This window comes from Apium graveolens, chromosome 8 (assembly GCF_009905375.1).
Source record: "Apium graveolens cultivar Ventura chromosome 8, ASM990537v1, whole genome shotgun sequence".
NCBI classification, from domain to species: domain Eukaryota; kingdom Viridiplantae; phylum Streptophyta; class Magnoliopsida; order Apiales; family Apiaceae; genus Apium; species Apium graveolens.
In genome coordinates, this window is record NC_133654.1 from 130384670 (window position 1) to 130410696 (window position 26027).

The window sequence follows — 26027 nt, forward strand, 5'->3', positions numbered from 1 at the left end:
TCCCAAGATTGATATTGCCATCTCCATAAGAAACACCTGGGCCAGCTTTCTCCACAAAGTCTGATAGCAGGGCTTTACTTCCAGTCGTATGTCTTGAACATCCACTATCCAGAACTAGGATGTTTTTCCTATTACCCTGCAATCACAAAGACCACTAATGATTAGTTTTAAGGATCCAGACTTACTTGGATCATTTGGCCTTATTAAGTTTGTTAACATTTACAGCGGATTTAGCATCAGAGTTTATGTTAACAGTTTTCTTATCAGAATTTACAATATCAGACTTTGCATCAGAACTTACACTAGAAGGAATAATGCTAACTTTCTTTAAAGAAGGTTTTATTTGATAATAATTATAGTACAAACTATGATATTCCTTACAAGTATAAATGGAATGCCATAAACTACCATAATGAAAACAAGGATTTTGTGGCCTATATCTAACAGACTGACTCTTAACTCCTGATTTTGAAGGTAAGGAGTTTATGTTCTTATTCTTCCTGCAAAAAGAAGCCAGATGGTTAGAATTTTCACAGTTATAACATTTCTTTCTAGGAGCATTAGGAACAGGCTTATAATCATTGCTTTTATTCACACCTTCTTTTCCATTCCTATTTTTCCTAGGTGGCTTTACCTTGTTCACATTCTTAACATCTTTCAGCTTATGCTTAAGCTGCTTCTTTGTCATTAAGCCTATGTTAACTTCAGTTGGCTTATCCTGTTTTGGTTTGTCAGAAGTTAATTTCTCTTTAAGTTCTGATTTATCAATATCAGACTTTACAGCTACAAACTTACAGGATTTTTCTTTGGCTTTTGTTTAACAACTATAGGCTCAATCTCTACAGTTCCTTTATTATTCTTATCATCTCCATAACCTAAGCCCTCTTTCCAGTTCCCACTAATTAACAAATTCTGAGTTGTTCTGCCTGAGTTAGTCTAAGTCCTAATAATCTCTCTTTCCTTTTCTAACTCAGCTTTTAGAGATTCATTCATTTTAAGCACTTTATCTCTAACATAGAAAGCATCATCTCTATCTTTCTGAGTTTGATGAAACATAACTAACTCTTTTTCTAAATAATCATTCCTCTTTTTATAAGCAAGATTTTCAGAAGTCAATCTTTCACATGTTAAAGTTTGATCTCTATAACTAATGAACATGGTTTTAAGATATCTTCTCAACTCAGTAATATCATCAGTATGAAAAGCATAAGTTATTTGAGGTACCTTTAACTCAGCAGCTTCAGAACTGCTATCAGCATTTGCCATCAAGGTATAGTTCACCTCACTTTCAGAATCTGAAGTGTCTGTCCAGCTTTTCTTCTTTATGACAAGAGCCTTGCTTTTGTCACTCTTCATTTTCTTGCAATCAGGATATATGTGGCCTTTCTCACCACAGTTATAGCATTTGACATTTGAGTAATCTCCTCTGTCAGACTTTCCTCCCTTGCCTTCAGATTTTCTGAAACTCTTCTTATCAGAACTTGCTTCTTTCCTGGAAAACTTCTTTCCCCGTCTGAATTTCCTGTATGCAATCTTTGTTATTCCTTTCACCATTTCCCAAAATGGGTACTGTCGGGTTGGGTGAATTCAATAATAGACGCCTGTTGGCATTCTAGCCTTCCTTCGCTTTTAGGGCCTATCCGAAAGAAAATCCAGTACTTCTTTTCTTGGTCGTGAATATATGAACTGGTTGTTCGCTGTTCAATAATTCTTGTTTAGGCAGTTCATACCATCCATACATAGTATTTTGATCTAATATTTCAATTCTTCTGTGTTTCAGCAATAAGAGCACACAGCTTCATCATCTTTTCATTAGGGTCCATCTCAGATAGACTTCCAGTTTCTGAATCCTCATCACTATCAGGACTTGATGAATCAGTATCAGACTTTGTGATGAGAGCCTTTCCTTTGCCTTTCTTTGAGACAACCAATTTAGGGGATTCCTCCCCAGCCTTAAGAGCAACTGTCCTTAACTTTCTCCCATGCCTCTTGCTTCTTTGATCTATCTCAAGTTCATGAGTTTTGAGCATACCATAAATTTCATCAAAAGTAGTTTCATCAAGAGCATAATTGTCTCTTATAGTTGTGGCCTTCAAATCCCAACTTTCAGGAAGAGCTAAAAGGAATTTGAGATTAGTATCTTCAAGATCATATTCCTTATCCACCAGTGACAGATCATTCAAGAGTTTGACAAATCTGTCATATAAACCAGTTAATGACTCATCAGGTTTTGAGTCAAAGTGCTCATACTCTTGAGTGAGTATAGTCCTCCTGTTCTTCTTAATTGAATCAGTTCCCTGACATCTTGTCTCCAATGCATCCCATATCTCCTTTGCAGTCTTGCAGTTAATTACCCTGTTTGACATTACATTATCAATGGCACTATGCAGCAAATGTCTTACCTTTGCATCCTTTGCAATAGATGAGATATCTTCAGCTGTATATTCACTTTTCTTCTTTGGTACAGTCTGTGCTGGCTGATCTACAACTATAACAGAGAGCTTGGTTGGCTTATGTGGTCCTTCATTAATTTTGTCAAGGTATTCTGGATCTGTAGCTTCCAGAAACATAGACATCCTCACCTTCCATATGGGATACTCAGAAGGTTTCAGTATGGGAACCCTTATAGTGTCATATCGATTATGGATTTGAGTCTTTGGAGTTTCTTCAGTTTCTTCAGTATTATTAACATGTCTTGTTCTAGTGTTGTTCTCGTGTTGAGTTATCACGTAACTGTTCATACAGCTACGCAGTCTCATCAACATACATCTTCCACCAAAGCTTTCTCAAATGGCTGATCAAAATATTTTCAATGTTTCACTAGAGTTGATCACTTTTATTTTCTCTCACTCTATTTTCCAGACATAAAGCTTCAGTTTGTTCATGAAGCTTTTGCTAGTATGGGAGTGTAAACAACCAAAGAAATATATCAAGTAAGTCCTTGAAGCTCTTGACTGGGATAAGCTATATGACTTTCATCATCATCAAATGGAAGTTACATGTGACCAGTTCTATGGATTCGTTTCTTATTGTGTTAGACACAATATTCATCAGGAAAGCTTTTTTGACTCATCACTCAGACTGTTGCAGAGGAATAATGTTCAATTTAATCTTGAGGTTTTATCAAATCTATCTTATACATATTTCTCATCCATATTTGCTTACATTTTCTTTAAGGCATTATATAGACCAGCTGAATTAGATAGTACTTCTACTGAAATGTATATGATAGTCACCAATATTGAGATGAGAGGAAGAGTGAAAGAGATTATTACTCTGCTCTCATACATGTACGGTAACATTGCTGGAAATGATCTTCTGCTACCAGCAAACAAAATATGTCCAAATGCAAGGAGTACTAAATCGTTAGACCTGCTAGATGGACCTCCGCTTGAGATAGACTTGTGGAATTCACTTTGCACTAGAGCCGTCCAAGGAAACTATCAGGAAGAAGGTGAATTATGGTCATAGGGTTTGAAGATGGCGTATATTTGGAACTCAAAATATCACAAATGCACTCTTCAACTGATGCTTTTCAAGATTTTACTTTATGCAATCAATTATTAAATTTACGCAATGTATTTCTGTAAACTTCAATTGAACTTATGTATCTCGAATTTATATCCATCAATCTATATGACATATTTCTATAAACTTATTTTGATTACAAGATTCTTGACGTCTACGTTGGGCATTCTTAGCTTATAGTTGAATTTTGAAGTTAATACATTTTTCACAAATGTGTCAATGTGTGACAATGCTATCAATGTCTGCATTTTTAAAATTATAGGTGATAATGCTTGATGTGGTTCATCTTGAAAGCTCACTTAAAAAGGTGCTTAATATAGGTGATCCTGAAAACTCACTTAAGAAGGTGCTTTCACTTAAGAAGCTCACTTAATTTAGGTTGTAAAAGGTGAAAAAATAAATGCAGACTTGTATTCATTTTTCATGAACTTAGACCTATGCTATACACTCTGTCGAACTGTTGAGTCGCATTTATGACACTTTATAATGCTCTATTAAATTTTGAATTGGTGCATTTGTACTCAAGTTGTTGGTATTTTAATGTGTTTTCTAGTGTTTTTACATTTCAGGCATTAATTGTTAGTCGCTAAACACGCGCTAATAATACACGCAAGTATACGAGTTCGCAAGTAGTATAGAATCTTTTATAGTTCGTTCCCACAGAGACTGTATTGGTTAACTATCTAATTTATGCACCTAAGCAATAATGTATGGTTATTATCCAATGCTAAGATGATAACAAATTGAGATTATTTATAGCTAAGAATTATGCTACAATTATAACTACGAGAATAAGATTGACTGAATTTATATATATGGCAAACATGGGATTCTAACTTCATTAAATACTTCATTCAATAGCCTTATTATTATTAACCTTAGCATGCGATGGTGATGACACTAATCAGATAACACAAAACTGATAAACGCCAACTTTCATTACACGAGTACCATTCTACCAGACATCCACAAAAGAGATAGAAGCTGAATAGGCACCAGTTATATTGAGACCATATATGTCTATAGAATTTGACAATATAACGGTTTAAGCACAAGTTATCTATCTTGATTACATAGGGCAAGTAAGATGGTTAAAATTACCTACGAATCATGCATAACAAATACATGAACCTATGCTAGCATGGCAAGTTCTAAATCCTTAAAATTCACTTTCGCTTCATTAAGAATTAACACACTATCTTATAAGTTCGCGACGCTCATAAGACGAATACGCACAACCAATACTAGAATATCATACAATCACCACATACTAAGGCATCAAACAATTTAACTAAAGAAATCTATAAATAAATCCGCTAGAACCCCACGATAACGATTAGCCCATAGTCGGACTCATCATCAACGTGGGTTCCGATAAAAACATGATATAACAAACATAGTCTTTATACGAATAAATAAAACCAAGTACAAACAAGAGTATAGGTTCAGCAAAACAAGAAACAAGCATCCAAATTATAACTCAAAACAAAGATTCACAAGAATAAACTAGATCGTCTTCGCCTTTGTTGAATTGTGCTAAAGGTCTCTTGCCGTCTTCTCCTCGCGCTCTGGTCCGTCTCTGACTTGTTAGCTATTAAAAATGACCTAATATGAATATATACAGCAGCCCTCAACAATCTAGAAGCTTCTCTTTTAGAATTGTAATAGAAACAGGATTCTGAAATTCGGCCTCGGCGCGGGCGCGCGCTATTACCGCGCGGGCGCGCTACATTTCTAGAATCCCGGCTTTCCACGAGCTTTTATTCCAACACCACCTGGACACCAAATTAGCACCAAAACAATGCTAATTCACCTGATTACCTAAATAGTGCCTGAAATGCAAAATACTAGAAAACACATTAAAACACATAACAACTTGAGTACAAATAGACCAATTCAAAGCTTATTAGAGCATAATAAAGTATCATAAATGTCACTCAACATACCCCCAAACTTGAATCGATGCTTGTCCTTAAGCATAAATAGACTCAAAGAACAATAAACAAAAATGTATGAATACAACTATATGAATGCAACGATCCCCAATAGAATAACTCAACCAACCAACAAGCAACATATCAACAAATGCAGTTATTCGCATGAAGATCAATCAAATCATACAAATCAACTTACAAACTAGAGACGTGCGTGTGTGAAGATACTTACAAATATACTATCACAACTAGATCAATAATCATGACTCTCTACTCATCAAGGCAATCGCAAGGTTATAAATAAAATAAAAAGCAAGACTCAAAATAACTTATAACACTTCAATTCTTATATTGGAGTTTTATACGGATTCATGCTTTTAATTACTACAAAACAACACAAATTTGCTTATTTGATCATGCAATGAGTGAGGTCCACAAAAGAATTATACAATAGTACCCATGTAGCGAGTGTTAGGTTAGCGGATCCCAGACCATAAAAGCCTTGGGTCACTAGGCACAAAGTCCCCTAAGAACTTAATAACTCGAGTACTAAAGAGCCCACTCGTGATAAATTATACATAACACTTATTTTTTTCTATTTCTTTTTTTCATTTTATTTCTTTTTTTCTTTCTTCTTTTTCACAATTTCTGAGTGAGTGCGTTTCGCTCCATCTCATTCAACCCTAGACTACTCATAAAAATATGAGCCGACTACTAGCCATTTGACACCTAGCCACACAACTAGCAATGAAATCTAATTTCTCCAATTTTTAAATATCCATGTCTTTTATTATTAAGAGAATACCCTAAATTCTAAATATAAACAAGCGATTAAACCTCGACAATTCAAATAAACCATGATCATGATCTAGCACTCTAGAAACCTATAAGACCTAGTGAAATACAATTGTCTCTAGTATGCAAATCAATCCAATAAGGCTCAACATCACTAAATCCGAGATCACTACACTAGCATCAATATCGCAAATCAATCATAAAAATTATCTAAGGGATCATGTTATAACGCAAATGCATGAAATTACATGAACAAAATACCATAAAAACTACCAAAATAAAAAAAACTACATGGTAAAATATGCAAACAATATGAACTAAACTATCATTAACATGCAAACTATATGAGATTCACACAAACATATTCCTTCAAGTAGTACCCCCAAACTTAAAATATTCACTATCCTCAGTGAAGGTAATAGTAAGGAATCAGACATACCTACTATAAATCAGAATCCTCACCCTCAAGGGGTGGAGTGTCAGGTGTGTCAGGAGGGGGATACACAGAGTCCTCACCAAATACTGGCCACTGAATGTCAACTCCGGTGGCTCTAAATACAGTCCCAAGTGCCTGGGTGAGATCATGTGCAAAACGACTATCGACGTCGTGCATCGTATTCATCCTCCTCGCAAGACACCTATATTGTGTCGAGCTCAAACCAGCTCCCATGTCCGCTCCTGCTGCCACCTGCTGCTGCTGTGATGGTCCTCCTTCATCTCCTAACTGAGATCTCCATGCAGTCCTGCTCGCCTGACCAGCAGCTGGCCTCCCATCAGGTAGGTGGTCAAAAGAATACCCAAGCCCCTTCAGATCGGGCTTGCCTCCATCCCATTCCTGCATCATAGCCAAAGTAGTGCTATCAATCGGAGCACTCGGAATCTGCAACTGCTCATGTGCGGGCCAATGCACACCAACTGCCACACATAGCTTTGTCACCACTGATGCATAGGGAATAGACCCCGTAGTGCTTCCCCTCAAAAACCTCAGAATCCCCTGGTATATCACCATCCCCAAATCTACATAATCACCCTGTATAATGCCCCATAGTAGACGTGCATGTTCCACAGTAACCTCATGCACATGCGAAGATGGCATGATATTAGCACATATAAAAGCGTTCCATGCACGGGCAAACCTCTTCATGCCGGATGCCGGGAACGTAGAATACTCGGCGGTTGTGCCCCTCTTGCTCTTTCAATGTGTATCGGGCCAGCACAGAGTAGCAATAATAATTTCCAGATCAAAGTCCTCTGGAGTCTTATCATTCCAGGTATCCTGCCCCACATTCCTCGCGGGCTGCTCAATCACGGTCCTGATATCCTCTACACTATACTCCACCGTCCTCCCTCGCACCACAATGAAGCCATTCTTCTCGGTCTTGGCATTCGCATAGAACTCGTGATCCACACTCATAGGCACAACGGCTAGTGCCTCGCAAAAAGGAACCCAGCCCATCTCCAAGATCATCTCTAAAAGCTTACCATCATTCCCAGATGGCAGGAACCCTCTCTCCTTAGAAATAGGCTTTGCGAGAAGCCTCGTGTAATCCTCCTCAGTCTCGGGAGTAGAAAACTTGGGCCTCACACCACTCGAAGTTGAAGAATCGGTAGCGCTGCTATCGACTTGAGTTCTTTGTCTCTTGGGTGCCATGGAAATTGATTAGAGAGAATAAAAGTTGTTAGAATTTGTGTTTGAGAGTTTGTGAATTGGTGATGAAGTTTGTGTATGGGGTGTATGTATATATAGGTGGTGAAAAGAGAATTAGATATGGAATAGAAGTGAGATTTGATTATGGGAATAATGGGAGTAATGGGTTTGATTTGGAGAGGGAATTATGGGATGTTGGGGAGTAAAATTTGGTTAGGAATTGATTTTGGGATAAAATTCACGTCCCCCCCCCGTAAACTATCTTTTATTTTTTCCAAAGTCGGGACACGGCGCGGGCGCGCGCTAGGACGGCGCGGGCGCGCGCTACTTCTGCCAAACCGGCGCGACCGCGCGCTGTAACTGCGCGGGCGCGCGGTGTTTCTGTGTAAATGGCGCGGCCGTGCGCTGGGATAGCGTGGGCATGCCAGGCTTTTGTAGTCAGACCTGTATTTTTCCAATTTTTTGATTTTTTTGTGATTTTCTCTTTTCTTCTTGCTTCGTCAACTTACTAATGTACAACAAACTTGGGTTGCCTCCCAAGAAGCGCTTCTTTTACGTCGCTGGCTCGACGTAGAATCTTGAGATCAAGTGGACAATAAAACGGCACTAACCACCTCGCGGGTTTCCATGTCACCATAATAATGCTTCAACCGTTGACCATTTACCTTGAATACTTGGCCCGGATCATTCTCAAAAATTTCCACCGCTCCATGTGGAAACACAGTTTTAATTATGAAGGGCCCTGACCATCTTGACTTCAACTTTTCAGGAAAAAGACGGAGACGAGAGTTGAATAAAAGAACTTGTTGCCCTGGCACAAATTTCTTGAGCACTAGACCCTGATCGTGCCACCTCTTGACTTTCTCCTTATACATCTTGTTGTTTTCATAAGCTTGAAGTCGAAACTCGTCAAGTTCATTTAAATGAAGCATCCTCTTCTTTCCAGCTGCATCCAAGTCCAGATTCAATTTCCTCGAAGCCCAATATGCTTTATGCTCGAGCTCCACAGGAAAATGACACCCCATACCATACACCAACTGAAACGGTGACATTCCCAATGGAGTCTTATATGTTATTCTATACGCCCAAACAGCTTCATCAAGCTTTAAAGACCAATCCTTCCTTGATGGACATACCACTTTCTCCCAGATGTGCTTGATCTCTCTGTTAGATACCTCAGCTTGACCATTTGTCTGAGGATTATAAGCCGTAGCAATGCGATGATTCACATTATACCTTTTCATCATAGCAGTGAACTTGCGATTGCAATTGCGACCCCTCATCACTGATTATGACTCTTGGAGTTACAAACCTTGTGAATATTGCTTGTGAAGAAAATTAAGCACCACTTTCGCATCATTTGTTGGCAACGCCTTAACTTCAACCCATTTCGATACATAATCAACTGCCAACAAGATATATTGATTGTTACAAGACGAGACAAATGGCCCCATGAAGTCAATTCCCCAAACATCGAAGACCTCAACCTCGAGAAGCACATTAAGAGGCATCTCGTCCTTTTTAGACATATTACCCACACGTTGACATCAATCACATTTCAAAATGAACTGATGAGCATCTTTAAACAATGTTGGACAAAAGAAACCTGCTTGAAGAACACGAGCTGTTGTCTTTTCTCCACCATAATGTCCTCCATAAGCCGTTGAATGGCAATCTCGCAAGATCCCCCCCATTTCGCTGTAAGGAATACATTTCCTGATGATTTGGTCAGCTCCTTGGCAAAAAAGAAACGGCTCATCCCATATATACCACTTCACCTCATGAAGAAACTTTTTCCTTTGAGCATAAGATAAGTCGGGAGGCATGATATTACTCACAAAATAGTTCACAATGTCTGCAAACCACGGTTCTTCTTCTTGCACTCCAAACAACTGCTCGTCGGGAAAAGACTCATTTATCAATGTCTTATCCAATGAAGTAACATTAGGATTCTCTAAACGCGAGAGATGATCAACAACTTTATTTTCAGTTCCTTTTTCTGTCCTTGATCTCTAGTTCAAATTCTTGGAGCAAAAGAACCCATCGAATTAATCTAGGCTTCGAGTCCTTCTTTGAGACGAGATATCGAATGGCGGCGTGATCGGTGAAAACTGTCACCTTAGTCCCAAGTAGATAAGATCGAAATTTCTCAAAACCATAGACAATAGCCAAAAGTTCTTTCTCCGTAGTAGTGTAATTCAGTTGAGCACCATTTAGAGTCTTACTAGTGTAGTAGACTACATGAAATATATTGTTCTTTCTCTGTCCAAGAACTACTCCAAATGCATAGTCACTTACTTCACACATCATCTCAAAAGGCTCATTCCAATCAGGTGCAGTTATGACAGGTGCTGTGATTAAAGTCTTCTTTAATGTCTCAAAAGCTACAAGGCACTCGTTATTGAATTTAAAAAGAACATCTTTCTCTAACAAACTGCACAAAGGCTTTGAAATTTTCGAGAAGTCCTTGATGAAACGCCTGTAGAAGAGAAAGATTCTCAATGACCCCCACCTTGGCTTTGTCCACCTCTAGACCCGTATTAGAAACCTTGTGCCGGAGAATAATGCCTTGACGCGCCATAAAATAACATTTATCCCAATTGAGAACCAAATTGGTCTCAACACACCTCTTGAGAACGGGTCCCAGATTCTGCAAGCATTCATCAAAAGAATCGCCAAAGACTGTGAAGTCGGCCATGAACACCTCCACATTCTGGCCAATCATGTCAGAAAATATGGCCATCATACATCTCTGAAATGTGACTGGTGCACCACACAGACCAAAAGAAACTCGTCTGAAGGCAACAGTACCAAATGGACAAGTGAAGGTAGTCTTCTCCTGATATTCTGGAGTGATACAAATCTGATTGTAACCCGAATAGCCATCCAGAAGACAGTAATACTCATGAACAGCCAACCTTTCAAGCATCTGATCAATGAAGGGCAATGGAAAATGGTCCTTCCTAGTGGCTTTGTTCAGCTTCCGATAGTCCATGCAGACTCTCCACCCCGTGACTGTCCGTATAGGAATAAGCTCATTCTTCTCATTTGCTACCACAGTAATTCCACCTTTCTTTGGCACACATTGAACCGGGCTTACCCATGAACTGTCAGAGATAAGATAGATGATCCCTGTATTTAGCCAATTCAGAATTTCCTTCTTCACTACCTCCTTCATGATAGGATTAAGTCTTCTTTACTGCTCAAATGTAGGCTTGCTACCTTCCTCTAGCAGAATTTTATACATACAGTAAGAAGGTTTGATCCCCTTGATGTCTTTTATAGTCCATCTAATTGCCGACTTGAACTCTCTCAGAATCCTCAAAAGCTTTTCCTCATCACTACCTGAAAGGTCAGATGCAATAATAATAGGCAGAGTAGATGCATCACCAAAAAATGCATACCTTATATGCTCAGGTAAAGGCTTAAGCTCAAGAGATGGAGGTTCCTCAATAGAAGGCTTGAGGCGTTTAGGAGCTTTGTTCAATTCCTCCATTCCAAGAGATTCGAAAGGCATATTAATCTTCCTTTTCCAGGGAAAAGCATTCAAATACTATAATTGCTCTTCACATTTATCATCTTCACTGTCTAAATTCCCCAATAAGTCTTTTTGAAAGGCATCAGACCTTAGCAATTGATCAAGTTCTGATGTGACCACCGAATCGACCAACTCCACTTTTAAGCACTCCTCATTATCAGTAGGAAATTTCATAGTATTGAACATATTAAAAGTAACATCCTGATCCAGCACTCGCATTGTAAGCTCACCCTTCTGCACATCGATCAAGGTTCGGCCAGTTTCCAAGAAAGGTCTTCCCAAGATTATGGGAATCTTTTTATCCTCCTCGAAATCAAGAATTACAAAATCAGGAGGAAAGATGAGTTCATCAACCTTGACCAAGACATCCTCCACAATACCTCGCGGATATGTAATAGAACGGTCGGCCAACTGTAAAGTCAAATAAGTTGGTTTGGGATCAGGTAAGTCCAACTGCTTGAAGATTGACAAAGGCATCAGATTGATGCTAGCTCCCAAGTCACATAAGCATCTGTCAAAAGATACCTTTCCAATAGTACATGGAATAGTGAAGCTTCCTGGATCTTTAAGCTTAGGAGGCAACTTCTGCTGCAGCACAGCACTGCATTCCTCCGTGAGAGCGACAGTCTCTAAATCATCTAGCTTCACCTTCCAAGATAGAATACCTTTCATAAACCTTGCATAACTAGGCATCTGCTCGAGAGCCTCACCGAAAGGTATGTTGATATGAAGTTTCTTGAACACCTTCAGAAACTTCTCAAATTGCTTGTCCAGCTTTTTCTTCTGCAGCCGCTTAGGAAAAGGCGGTGGAGGATAGATATTTTTCTCCCATGTATTACCCTCAGGCGGAGTGTGCTCAATAGTAGTCTTCCTTGGTTCCGCTTCTTCATCCTGCTGCTTTGCTTCTTTCTCAGCCTCAGCTTCTTCAGTCAACTCTTGAGTTTGTTCGGGATTCGCAACCTTCCCAGACTTCAAAGTGATTTCCTTTACCTGCTCCTTAGCTTCCTTCTTTCCTGGCACTTCAGTGTCACTAGGCAATATACCAGGTTGACGATTTAGCAAGGCATTGGCAATATGCCTAATTTGATTTTCCAAGGTCTTGATAGAAACAGCTTGACTCTTGCACATAAGCTTCGACTCCTCTAATTCAGATTTTTTATTAGCCGGTTGCAGCTGAAGTTATTATCATGGTGCATACTGCGGTTGCTGAAAACCAGGGGGTTGTACTGCTTAGCTGGATACTACTGATAAGGCTGTTAAACCGCATTCTGAGCGTTACTCCAACTGAAATTAGGATGATTGCGGTTGTTAGGATGATAGGTGGATGGCACAGGTTGCTGCGATCGCTGGAAGTTGCTTACAAACTGAGCTAATTCACTAGAAATTGCACATTGATCAGTCTCATGGGCACAAGCACAAAGCTCACAGATACTAGTGATTTGATTAACTTGATAATTAGCCAATGTGTCCACCTTCATTGTCAAAGCCTTAAGTTGGGCAGCGATAGCAATTGATGTGTCCAACACCAGAATTCCTGCTACTTTCCCCTGAGTCAGTCTCTGCGAAGGATTCTGGTACTCATTAGCAGCCATCAGTTTAATAAGTTCATAGGCTTCATCGTAGCTCTTAGCCCACAAGGCTCCTCCTGATGCTGCATCAAGCATGGGCCTAGAAGTAGGACCCAATCCATTATAGAAGCAGTTAATAATCATCCAATCAGGCATGCCATGGTGTGGGCACTTCCTTAGCATCTCCTTATATCAATCCCAAGCCTCATATAGAGATTCTCCAGTTTGCTGCGCAGACTGGGTAAGAGCATTCCTGATTGCTGCAGTCTTCGCCATGGGGAAGAATTTAGTGAGAAACTTTTGAGCAAGATCTTCCCAAGTTGTGATAGACCCTGCTGGTAGAGAGTGTAACCAGCACTTAGCTTTTTCCCTCAGAGAGAATGGGAAGAGTCGTAGCTTGATAACATCTTCAGTCACATCATTGAATTTGAAAGTGTCGCAGATCTCGATGAAATCCCTGATGTGCATGTTGGGGTCTTCAGTAGGAGAACCCCCAAACTGAATTGAGTTCTGTATCATCTGGATCGTTCCTGACTTGATCTCAAAAGTGTTAGCCCTGATGGCTGGATTGATGATGCTAGACTGAATGTCATTAATCTTAGGCTTAGAATAGTCCATCAAAACCTTCAGATTTTCTGCTTGATCACCCATAGCTACTACAATTGGCTCTTCAACTTTCTCTTCTTCTTCTACCTTCTTTTCTTCCTCAAAAACTTCCCTACGAACTACCACAAGTTCTTCCTTGGCTTTATCCAGTGTTCTCTTACGAGTACGCGAAGGCGTATGCATACACCCTCGCTAGAGTACCTGAAACCAGACAAGGAACAAATAAGTAACAATGTCCAAGTCAATGAACTTTAACCACCACTGATGGAAAGCACATAAACTATAAATTAACACTGCAGTCCCCGACAACTGTGCCAAAAACTTGTTAGTCGCTAAACACGCGCTAATAATACACGCAAGTATACGAGTTCGCAAGTAGTATAGAATCTTTTCTAGTTCATTCCCACAGAGACTGTATTGGTTAACTATCTAATTTATGCACCTAAGCAACAATGTATGGTCATTATCCAATGCTAAGACGATAACAAATTGAGATTGTTTATAACTAAGAATTACGCTACAATTATAACTATGAGAATAAGATTGATTGAATTTATCTATATAGAAAACAAGGGATTCTAACTTCATTAAATACTTTATTCAATAGCCTTATTATTCTTAACCTTAGCATGCAATGGTGATGACACTAATCAGATAACACGAACTGATAAACACAAACTTTCGTTGCACGAGTACCATTCTACCAGACATCCACAAAAGAGATAGAAGCTGAATAGGCACCAGTTATATTGAGACCCTATATGTCTATAGAATTTGACAACATAACGGTTTAAGCACAAGTTATCTATCTTGATTATATAGGGCAAGTAAGATGGTTAAAATTACCTACGAATCATGCATAACAAATACATGAACCTATGCTAGCATGGCAAGTTCTAAATCCTTAAATTCACTTTCGCTTCATTAAGAATTAACACACTATCTAATAAGTTCGCGACGCTCATAAGACGAATACACACAACAAATACTAGGATATCATACAACCACCACATACTAAGGCATCAAACAATTTAACTAAAGAAATCCATAAATAAATCCGCTAGAACCTCACGATAACGATTAGCCCATAATCGGACTCATCATCAACATGGGTTCCGATGAAAACATGATATAACAAACGTAGTCTTTATACGAATAAATAAAACCAAGTACAAACAAGAGTATAGGTTCAGCAAAACAAGAAACAAGCATCCAAATTACAACTCAAAACAAAGATTCACAAGAATAAACTAGATCGTCTTCGCCTTTATTGAATTGTGCTAAAGGTCTCTTGTCGTCTTCTCCTTGCACTCTGGTCCGTCTCTGACTTGTCAGCTATTAAAAATGACCTAATATGATTATATAGTTTATGTGATGAACCTATACTCTTGTTTAGTACTTGGTTTATTATTTATTCAGTAAAAAGACTATGTTTATTATACCATGCTTTCATCGGAACCCACATTGATGATGAGTCCGATTATGGGCTAATCATTATCGTGGGGTTTTAGCGGATTTATTTATGGATTTCTTTAGTTAATTTATTTCGATAATTTAGTGTGTGGTGATTGTATGATAATCTAGTATTGGTTGTGCTTATTCGTCTTATAAGCGTCGCAAACTTAAAAGATAGTGTGTTAATCTTTAATGAAGCGACAGTGAATTTAAGGATTTAGAACTTGCCATGCTAGCATAGGTTCATGTGTTATTGTTATGCATGATTCGTAGGGAATTTTAACCATCTTACTTGCCCTATGTATTCATGATAGATAACTTGTGCATTAAGCCATTATGTTGTCAAATTCTATAGACATTTAGGGTCTCAATATAATTGGTGTTTATTCAGCTTCTATCTCTTTTGTGGATGTCTGGTAGTATGTTTTTCGTGTAACGAAAGTTGGCATTTAGCAGTTTCATTTTATCTGATTAGTATCATCACCATTGCATGCTAAGGTTAAGATCAATAAGGCTATTGAATGAAGTATTTAATGAAGTTAGAATCACATGTTTATGTCATATAATATCCAACTCTCTTTCACTCTCTTAGTTATTATTGCTAGTTTAATTTATAGTAATAATCAAAACCCAATTTGTTATCGTCTTAGCATTGAATAATAGCCATATCATCGGTGTATTAGTGCATAAATAACAAAGTTAACCTAATCAGTCTCTGTGGGAATGAACTAGAAATAATTCTATATTACTTGCGATCGCGTATACTTGTGTGAATATTAGCGCGTGTTTAGCCCTAACAAGTTTTTGGCGCCGCTGTCGGGGACTACAGTGTTAACTTTTAGTTTATGTGCTTGTCATGAGTGATCATTAAAGTTCATTGACTCGGACATTGTTACTTACCTACTCTTCTTCTTGTCGTGTTTCAGGTACTCTAGCGATTGTGTATGCATACGCGTTCACGTGTTCATAGGAGAATTCTGGATAAAGACGAGGAAGAAATTATAGTGGAGTGAAGGGAAGATTTTGAGGATGAAGAGAAAGGAGTAGAAGAAGAGAAAATCGAAGAACCACCTTTATTAGAGATGGGAGATCAAGTAGATAACCCTAAGGCTTTGGTGGACTATTCTCAGCCAAAGGTCAATGATATTCAGTCAAACATCATCAAACCAGCCATTACGGCTAACACTTTTGAGATCAAGTCGAGCACGATTCAGATGATACAGAACTCAGTTCAGTTTGAGAGTTCCCCTACTGAAGATCCCAATATGCACCTCAGGGATTTCATCGAGATCTGCGATACTTTCAAGTTCAAAGATGTGACTGAAGATGCTATCAAGCTGCGACTATTCCCATTCTCTTTGAGGGATAAATCGAAGTGCTAGTTACATTCTCTACCACCAGGGTGTATCACCAAATGGGAGGATCTTGCTCAAAAGTTTCTCACTAAAGTTTTTCCTTGCCGAAGACAGCTGCAATCAGGAATGCTCTTACTCAGTTTGCTCAACAAACTGGAGAATCTCTGTGTGAGGCTTGGGACTGATACAAGGATATGCTAAGGAAGTTCCCACACCATGGTATGCCTGATTGGATGATTATAAACTGTTTCTACAATGATTTAGGTGCACAATCTAGACCTATGCTCGATGCAGCATCTGGTGGAGCCTTATGGGCTAAAAGCTACAATGAAGCTTATGAGTTGATTGAGCTAATGGCATATAATAAATACCAGAAAAGAATGTTGCAAGGCAAAGTAGCAGGAATTCTGGAAGTGGATACAACTACTGCTATAGCTGCTCAACTTCAAGCTTTGACGATGAAAGTGGACTCTTTGGCTAAGTATGGAGTTAATCAAATCACTAGCATTAGTGAGCTTTGTGCGGGAGCACATGAAACTGAGCAGTGTGTTATTTTTAGTGAATCGGCTCAATTTGTGAGCAACTTTCAGAGATCACAGCAGCAAGCTCCAGCCACTTATCATCCAAATAACCGCAATGATCCTAACTTCAGCTGGAGCAACAATCAGAATGCGGTGCAACAATCTTATCAGCCATACACAGCAAAGCAGTATAACCCTCCTGGTTTTCAGCAACCGCAATATGCCCCGAGGCAACAACTTCAACTTCAGCTGTTACCTCAAGCTAATGAAAAATCTGAATTGGAGGAGTTGAGGCTCATGTGCAAGAGCCAAGTTGTGTCAATCAAGGCCTTAGAAAATCAGATTGGGCAAATTGCTAATGCATTACTGAATCATCAACCTGGCACGCTTCCGAGCGATATTGAAGTGCCAGGCAAGAAGGAAGCTAAGGAGCATTTTAAAGCAATCATGTTGAGCTCTAGTAAGGTTGTGAATCCTGAAAAAGCTAAGACTCCAGATTCTGAAGTGGAGGCTAAAGAAAAGAAGTGCAGAAGGAAGCAAAAGTGGAACCAAGGAAGACTATTGTTGAGCACACTCCTCCTGAGGGTAATACAGGGGAGAAACAGATCTATCATCCACCTCCTTTTCCTAAGAGGCTGCAGAAGAAAAAACTGGATAAGCAGTTTGTGAAGTTTTTGGAGGTGTTCAAGAAACTTCACATCAACATACCTTTCGCTGAAGCTCTTGAACAAATGCCTAGTTACGTGAAGTTTATGAAAGGTATTCTCTCTAGGAAGGTGAAGCTTGATGACTTAGAGACCGTTGCTCTCACGGAGGAATGCAGTGCGGTGCTGCAACAAAAATTACCTCTGAAGCTTAAGGATCCTTGAAGCTTCACTATTCCTTGCACCATTGGAAAGGTATCATTTGATAAGTGTCTATGTGACTTGGTAGCTAGCATCAATTTGATGCTCTTGTCAATCTTCAAGAAGTTGGACTTGCCTGATCCAAAGCCTACTTACATGACTTTGTAGTTGGCTGACCGTTCTATTACATATCCGTGAGGTATTGTGGAGGATGTCTTGGTCAAGGTGGATAAACTCATCTTCCCTGCTGATTTTGTAATTCTTGAATTTCGAGGAGGATAAGAAGATTCCCATAATCTTGGGAAGACCTTTCTTGGCTACTGGCCGAACCTTGATAGATGTGCAAAAAGGTGAACTCACCATGTGAGTTATAAATCAAGATGTAACTTTTAATGTGTTCAATGCCATGAAATTCCCTACACAAAATGAGGAGTTTTTTAAGGTGGAGATGGTCGATTCTGTGGTGAATTCTGAACTCGGTCGATTGCTAAGGTCTGATGCCTTAGAGAAGGCCTTATTGGGGAATTCTGATAGCGAAGATGACAAAGGTGATGAGCACTTGCAATATTTGAATGCTTCTCCCTGGAATCGAAAGATGGATATGCCTTTTGAATCTCTCGGATTGGAGGAGCTGAAAAGTTCTCCGAAGCGCCTCAAGCCATCTATTGAGGAAGCTCCTACTCTTGAGCTTAAGCCTTTACCTGAACATTTGAGGTATGCATTTTTAGGCGATGCATCTACTTTGCCTATTATTATTGTATCTGACCTTTCAGGTACCGCTGAGGAGAAGCTTTTGAGAATTCTTAGAGAGTTTAAATCGGAAATTGGTTGGACTATAGCAGATATCAAGGGAATCAGCCCTTCTTATTGTCTGCATAAAATTCTGCTAGAGGAAGGAAGCAAGCCTACTGTTCAGCAACAGCGAAGGCTAAATCCGATCATGAAAGAGGTTGTGAAGAAGGAAATCCTCAAGTGGCTAGATGCAGGGATCATCTATCCTAATTCTGATAGTTCATAGGTGAGCCCAGTTCAGTGTGTGCCAAAGAAAGGTGGTATCACTGTGGTAGCAAATGAGAAGAATGAGCTTATTCCTACACGAATAGTCACGTGGTGGAGAGTGGATTATAAAAAGCTGAACAAGGCCACAAGGAAGGATCACTTTCCTCTTCCTTTCATTGATCAGATGATTGATAGGTTAGGTAATCATGATTACTATTGTCTTCTGGATGGTTATTCGGGATATAATCAGATTTGTACCGCTCCAGAAGATCATGAAAATACTACATTCACATTTCCTTTTAGTACTTCTGCTTTCCGAAGAGTTTCTTTTGGGCTAAGTGGAGCACCAGCCACTTTTCAGAGATGCATGATGGCTATTTTCTCTGATATGATTGAAAATAACGTAGAAGTGTTCATGGACGATTTCTCGGTCTTTGGAACTTCTTATGATGAATGCTTGCACAATCTTGGGTTAGTACTGAAAAGGTGTGTTGAAACCAACTTGGTTCTCAATTGGGAGAAATGTCATTTCACGGTGCACCAAGGCATCATTCTTGGTCACAAGGTTTCTAGTAAGGGTCTGGAGGTGGATAAAGCCAAGGTGGGGGTTATCAAAAATCTTCCTCCACCAATTTCTGTTAAAGGAATTCACAGTTTTCTTTATCATGCGGGTTTCTAAAGGCGATTCATCAAGGACTTCTCGAAGATTTCAAAGCCGTTGTGCAATTTACTAGAGAAAGACGTTCTTTTCAAGTTTGATGATGAGTGTCTTGCTGTTTTTGATCACTGAAGAAGATTTTGATTACGACACCTGTCATAACTGCACCTGATTGGTCTAAACCATTTGAAATGATGTGCGATGCAAGTGACTATGCAGTTGGAGCAGTTCTTTGGCAATGGAAGAACAACATGTTTCATGTAGTCTACTATGCTAGTAAGACTCTTAATGGTGCTCAACTGAACTACACCACTACTGAGAAAGAACTTCTGGCTATTGTCTATGGTTGTTAGGTCACACAACACTGTAGAAGGGGGTTGAATACAGTGTTAATACAATCAAATCGATTTAACACAAGTATATAACAAAGATCAAGTATATTGAATAAAATCTGTTACAATAAGAAATGTTGTTCTCTCTCAGTGATGAACAAATATCACTAAGAGCTGCTAGGTTATAATGTATAATCTTCTCGATAATGATAACACATATAGTGTAAACCCTAAGTCTGTGTTTATATAGTACACAGTTACAAGATAACTTCTAATTGATATGGAATACAATTCTGTCTCCTAAAATATATCAATCAGATATCTTCTACAAGTCTTCCAGTCTTCTAACTCTTTCCATGCATATCTTCTTTTGTTTTAGTCTCGATCCTCTACTGTAAATCAGCTTCCTTCCTTATATGAAAGTCTTCCCGCACTTAAGTTTTGATATGACCTTAAGTTCTGATATTAAGTTCTGACTTCCAGTAAGTCCTGATTTCAGTAAGTCCTGATATGTCCTATTTGTTAAGATCTGAAAACTAAACATGAATCATATTAGACATGGCATCTCAAATATATCAAACAATCTCCCCCAACTTGTAAATTATGCAAAATATACAAGTTAATAGATTCTTTCTACAACTCCATTTTGCTGTGGAGTTTCAGGTACAGAAAATTCCTGTTTAATTCCATGCTCTTTGCAGAACTCTTCCATAATTGAATTCTTGAACTCAGTGTCATTATCACTTCTTATAATTTTAACAGAATCTTTGACCAACTTATCCAGCTATCTGACATGATCAGTTAGAGTAGATGGAGTTTCATTCTTCTTGTGCAATAAATACACCTAAGTGTACCTTGTGAACTCATCCACTATAACCATAACATATTTCTTCTTTGCAATAGACATGACATTGACTGGAACAAATAGATCAACATGCAGTAGGTGATAAGGCTCAAGAATTGAAAATTCAGTTTTGCTCTTGAATGAAGATTTTCTTTGTTTTACCTTTTGACAAGAATCACAAAGGCCATCAGGAGCAAATACTGATTTTGGCAGTCCTCTCACAAGATCTTTCTTTACAAGCTCATTTATATTGTTGAAATTTAAATGAGAGAGTCTTTTGTGCCAATTCCAGCTTTCTTCAATTGATGCTCTACTCAACAGAAAGATTGCAGAACCATCAGAACTTGTTGAAAGTCTGGCTCTATAAATGTTACCATGCCTGTAACCTTTCAGAACTACTTTGCTTGTAGAATTGCTTACAACTTCATAGTGTTCTTCAAAGAAATCCACATGATAACCTCTGTCACAGATTTGACTCACACTTAGCAGATTGTGTTTAAGTCCTGAGACAAGAGCTACTGTTTCAATGATGACATTCCCAAGATTGATATTGTTACGACCGGCATTTTATGTAATATTATTTGTGAATTTGGTATAATATTAAGTCAAATGAAAATATATTCAATGATTGTACGTTTGGGTGAGTGAAAATTTCTGCATTATAAATTTGCTTTGGGTAGTATATGATTTTTCAAAGCAAGAGTTTATTTAATTTCTTTATTTTTGATTTATAAGGAATATTCTAAGCTTTGGAAAAATCTTCTTTTAAAAGGCATTTTGTTCACAAATTTTGAAAATGATTTTATAAAGTCTCTAAAAATACAAGTTAATTTATGGTATAAATTTTATAATTTTTGAACTTGTATTTTATTTTATAAAAATAAATCATTATAAATTTTAGTTGTCATATTTATCAAATTACATGAATAACCTTGCATGCAAACTCTCTTCTATTTAATCAAAGGGCAAAGAAGACATTCTCAACCCCACTAACTCACATTTTGCTAACCAATTTACCCCTTTACCCTTGCATGCAAATCTACCTAACTATATTGGAGGGTTACTCTTGTAAAATCTCAAACCCACTCACATTATAGTCAAATCAATGCATAAAAACAAGTCCAAGAAGTGATCATCACCTCACTTCACCCCACCACTTCACTCTCTTCTCCCTCCCTCCTCCCTCACCTCTCGGTTTTTCCCCTCCCCTCTCGGCAACCACCAAAACCGAGCCCCATCCCCTTCTTTCTTGAACTCTCACTCAAACAATCATCTTATATCCAAGTAATTTTACTCCCTATATGTTATTCTTATATATATTTCAAAAGTTTAGAGTGAAAAACCTATGTTTTGACCTTGCATGGTGATGTTTTTGTTAAACTCAAAGTGAACCTCCTTGATTCTTGTGAATCTAAGGCTTTCACCATGAGATATAGTATCATAGGGTCAAGAATGGCTAGACATAAGAGTGTTACACTTATGAAATGTTGTTCTTACCCTAATCCATTCGGCCATGACTTGATAGGAGCCGAATGGATGGTGTTTTGTTGCCTTGTTACATTTTTGTGTATTTTGTGATGATAACGTGAATTTTATAGTAAAAGCTTGATAAAACCCTTTTCCATGCTAGTTGATCATTTAGTTGTAATCCATGTTAGGCTTTCATGTTGAATTATGATAAAAATTTATTTGGAAATCATGTTGCTTTGGCTTGAAAGATCCGAAAGCATGCATGCATGTAAATCACTTTTGATTTTTTTTGGAAGTTTTGATCATTTAGATTCATGTTGTTAGTGAGCCTTAATTTCAGTAGGAATGATGTATTAATATTGATTTATACTTCTTATTGCATGGTAATAATTCGTGGTTATCTATTATAAAAAAATATATATATCTTGTTGCTTCAAGAGCATAAAGGTTTGTGATTTGTAAAGAGTAGTCTCTTTTGTTTTGCCATAGTTGCACCTTAGGTAAGGATGATCTCACCAAGGTTATTTTGAGAAAAAGGGAGTTAGTTCAGTAGAATACCATGTATAAGTCTTTGTTTAAGTTTTGAGTTGTTGTTAGATAGGTTTGTCAAGTCAAAGCCTTGGAAAAATGAGAGTTATAGTTTCTGCAGAAAAATCAGTTTAGTACCCTAAGGTTTAGAGTGAGTTTTGACCATGTCATTGATGTGCACTTTGAGGCCCAAGCTACCAGAAGTTAGTATGGGGAGTATATAATAGGTTTTAGGAGTTGGTTGGAGGTTTGCATGTCATTTGGTTAGGTGCACAAGTAGAATAACAAAATCTGTCCAGCAGGGGACAGTTTTGTTGCAACTTAGAAATAGGGAGATTTGGCCATGTCATGGGTAGGCCCTCATTAGGCCCAATTGGGCCTTAGTTAGAGGGTATGTCAGAGAAGTTTTTCCAACCATAGTTCATAGGATATGAGCTAGAACCATGTGTCACAAGTTAATTCAAGTCAGGGCATTTTATGCCCAGAAAAACAGGGGAACCTTGGACTTTTAGCTTAGGCCCAAGAAGGCCCAAGCCAGGCCTTTGAGCCACATCAAGCTTGTGAGATGCCCTTAGGTCAGGAGAGTCTTGTGTAAAAATTTTGAAGAAAAACTTGTAGTTTAAGAGTGTCTAATGCACTCAAGAAACCTTAGTTACCATTCTGAAATTTGCACCAGTGAGCACTTTCACTTATCACATAGCTTTAGAACACTTAGAAGTGAGTATTAGGTCGACCACCATAGTTTTAAGATAGTATAAGGTCAGTAGAGCAAAAGGCACAAGTGAGGGTCAATAGGTTTTGGATAATTTAGGAAAGGCACATTGAGTTAGGAAGCCCAAATTTGAAGACTTTGTTTAGTTAGCGACCAAGTGACTTAAGTGGTGAGTCGAGATCATCCAAGCCTAGTGTGGCATTATGGTGTATATGATGTTATTTGATATTAATATACAATATGTGATTATGTGGCTACGTGTGTACGTTTGAAAATATAATGGTGGATATGAATTAAGTGCGTATATGCCTAAGTGCCATCCATGTTTAATTTCGGGTTGTAAATAGGTTAAGTTGGTAAGAATATATTATAATGAGGATTATTATTATTTATGTAGGATCTCGAGACGAGGGAAAACTTGCCATAAAAGTCGAGTGAAGCTCCAGTTGTTGCTCCTACCAGTCAGACCAGACCAGTCTATCTCAAGGCAAGTGATTCAACTTGACCTTCGTATTTACTGTAAACAGTTCATATATATATCGATGCAATTATCCTGAGTCATTTTGATATATTTAAATCAAGCGTATCTTTTGTTTATCTTTGAGTTACATAGAGATGCCATGAACCCTCGAGTACGTATTGCAAGTAGTTCAAAAGTCTTTCATGATAGTTTAATGCCATGATAAAATAGAGATTTGTTATAATACTTTATTGATCCTTTTGATTATCATGCTATTGATCCCTGAGAAATCTTGATATTGCACCCTGATGCTTTGATTCAACTCTTGAAATAACCTCGATAGAAACTTTATCTTGATACCTAAAAGCCAATCATTTCTTAAATTCATTCATGATTGTTTGATAACCCTATCCTTACCCTAAAGCTTGATACCCTGTTATATCTTGAGCTGATGATCACTTTCTTTATATTTTAACACCTCTATCCTATTGGAACCAGTGATGCTTATCTTCTTGATGTTCTAATACCTATACCTTGTCTACAACCATTGCTTTAAGCCTAGTTTGGCATTACTCTTTCATATTATCCAATAGCCTTGCTCAATTTCCTTGTCAAAGTTCTTGTTTATGGAAACCTCTCAATTACCCTAATATAGTAAAGTCTAGTGGATCATGGCCCTGAGATTTAGTGTCATATTTCCAGTGTTTCAAGTTGATCTATAATCCCTTGATAAAAATGATTACAGTCGAAAGAGATTTTGTCATAAATCGGCATCAGTTTTTAAAATGATTAAAATGTGGATTTTTCAGTCCCAAAGGGGGGTAAATGTTTTCTTTGAATGGTGGATCTGGACTGAGACGCGAGTCCTTTCCACACTTATATTAGGCTTAAAAGTTGCCTAGGGATTCCCAATAATGTTTTAGAACCCAGCGAGGTTCGGGATTACTTCGCGGCTGATCACCGGCTGTAATCCGTAGCGTCATAAAATGATTTTGATTAAGAATGATTTTAAAATTGTTTTGATGCAAGCAAAATGATGCCAACTCACATAAGTTTTATCTCTCATTATCATTGATTATGTCTTTCCATTGTCATTCCTAAAGGTATATCTCGATTTATGTTTTGCGTTGTACTGTTAGCACTTGTTGAGCTTTTGGCTCACTTCTTGCTTTACCCTGATATTACAGCTAGCAGCTATGGTTAGATTCAAGCAGACTGCCCGTAAGACCTGTGATGCTGATGCTTATGTTCGAGCTCAGGTAGAATAAGTAATAATAGCTGTGAGGATTCGGTATTTGTAATCAGATGTAATAGCTGGTAGTGATGGGCTGTTCCAAACCCTACACTGTAAGATCTTGGATTGGTTGTGTATCCTTCATTAAAATGATGTAATAGCTATATTTATTTTTCTGTTTAAGTTGGGGGTGTGACAGGTTTTGGTATCAGAGCTACGGTTTAGAGTCCCTGGACAGCCCAAATAGGTTATAGGATTTGTGTGTAGGTTATAGATATTATGCGAGAGAGTAGGTTAAGTAAATTATTATTAATACTCCTCTTATTGGTTGTCAGCAAAGGGCGCATTCCTCGTCATCCTCTGGGTCGGACGACACTATTGCTTTCTCCGTGTATGCTGAGTTGAGGCGCGAGTTCGACATGCTTCAGGGCAAGTACGACCGACTGATAGACCGACTGAAGAACGTGTATCCGGACAGCCGAAACTACGAAGGGAAGCCCAAGGAGCAGATGATTGCGAGACTTGAGACCTTGGTTCAGTACGTCAACGCTAAGCTTGAAGAGATGCCAGCACACCGGGACCGTACCAACCAGTATGTCATTCAGATGGTGGCAGATGAGCTCCAGAGCATGGTGAAGACGCTTCGAGAGGAAAAGACTACCAAGCCCCGTTCAGATGGAGTGGAGCCTTAGTTCTTTCCATTTACCTTTCATGTTGTTGTACTATCAGACTCTATGGAATCCCCAGTTGTTTCCGTCTTTCCTTTAAATAAGCCTGTTATTCCTAGAATCAGACTATGTCCCAATCCTATGTACTGTGACCTTTAAAATTTCAATAATTATGTGCTATTGTTCCATTTGCTCTCAACTGTTATTTTATGTTTTTATCATCATATCTGCTTAATTTGGAAACTTGACCCCATATGTAAATGAGAATGCCATGCGATACCCTCGAATCATTTTATCATTCATATCTGTTATGACACAACTCTTATTTC

The 26027-nt window shown here is 38.4% G+C and overlaps 2 non-coding genes across 2 annotated transcripts; one reads left to right on the forward strand and one right to left on the reverse strand.

Annotated features, from left to right (window-relative positions):
• The first annotated feature begins 13165 nt into the window (after positions 1-13165).
• On the forward strand, positions 13166-13272 carry LOC141681288 (small nucleolar RNA R71). Its single transcript, XR_012558728.1, has one exon. It is a non-coding gene; the product is annotated as a small nucleolar RNA R71 (small nucleolar RNA).
• Positions 13273-16543: 3271 nt separating this feature from the next.
• LOC141682289 (small nucleolar RNA R71) lies at positions 16544-16650 on the reverse strand. The gene has a single exon (XR_012559691.1). It is a non-coding gene; the product is annotated as a small nucleolar RNA R71 (small nucleolar RNA).
• Between the last annotated feature and the right edge of the window lie 9377 nt (positions 16651-26027).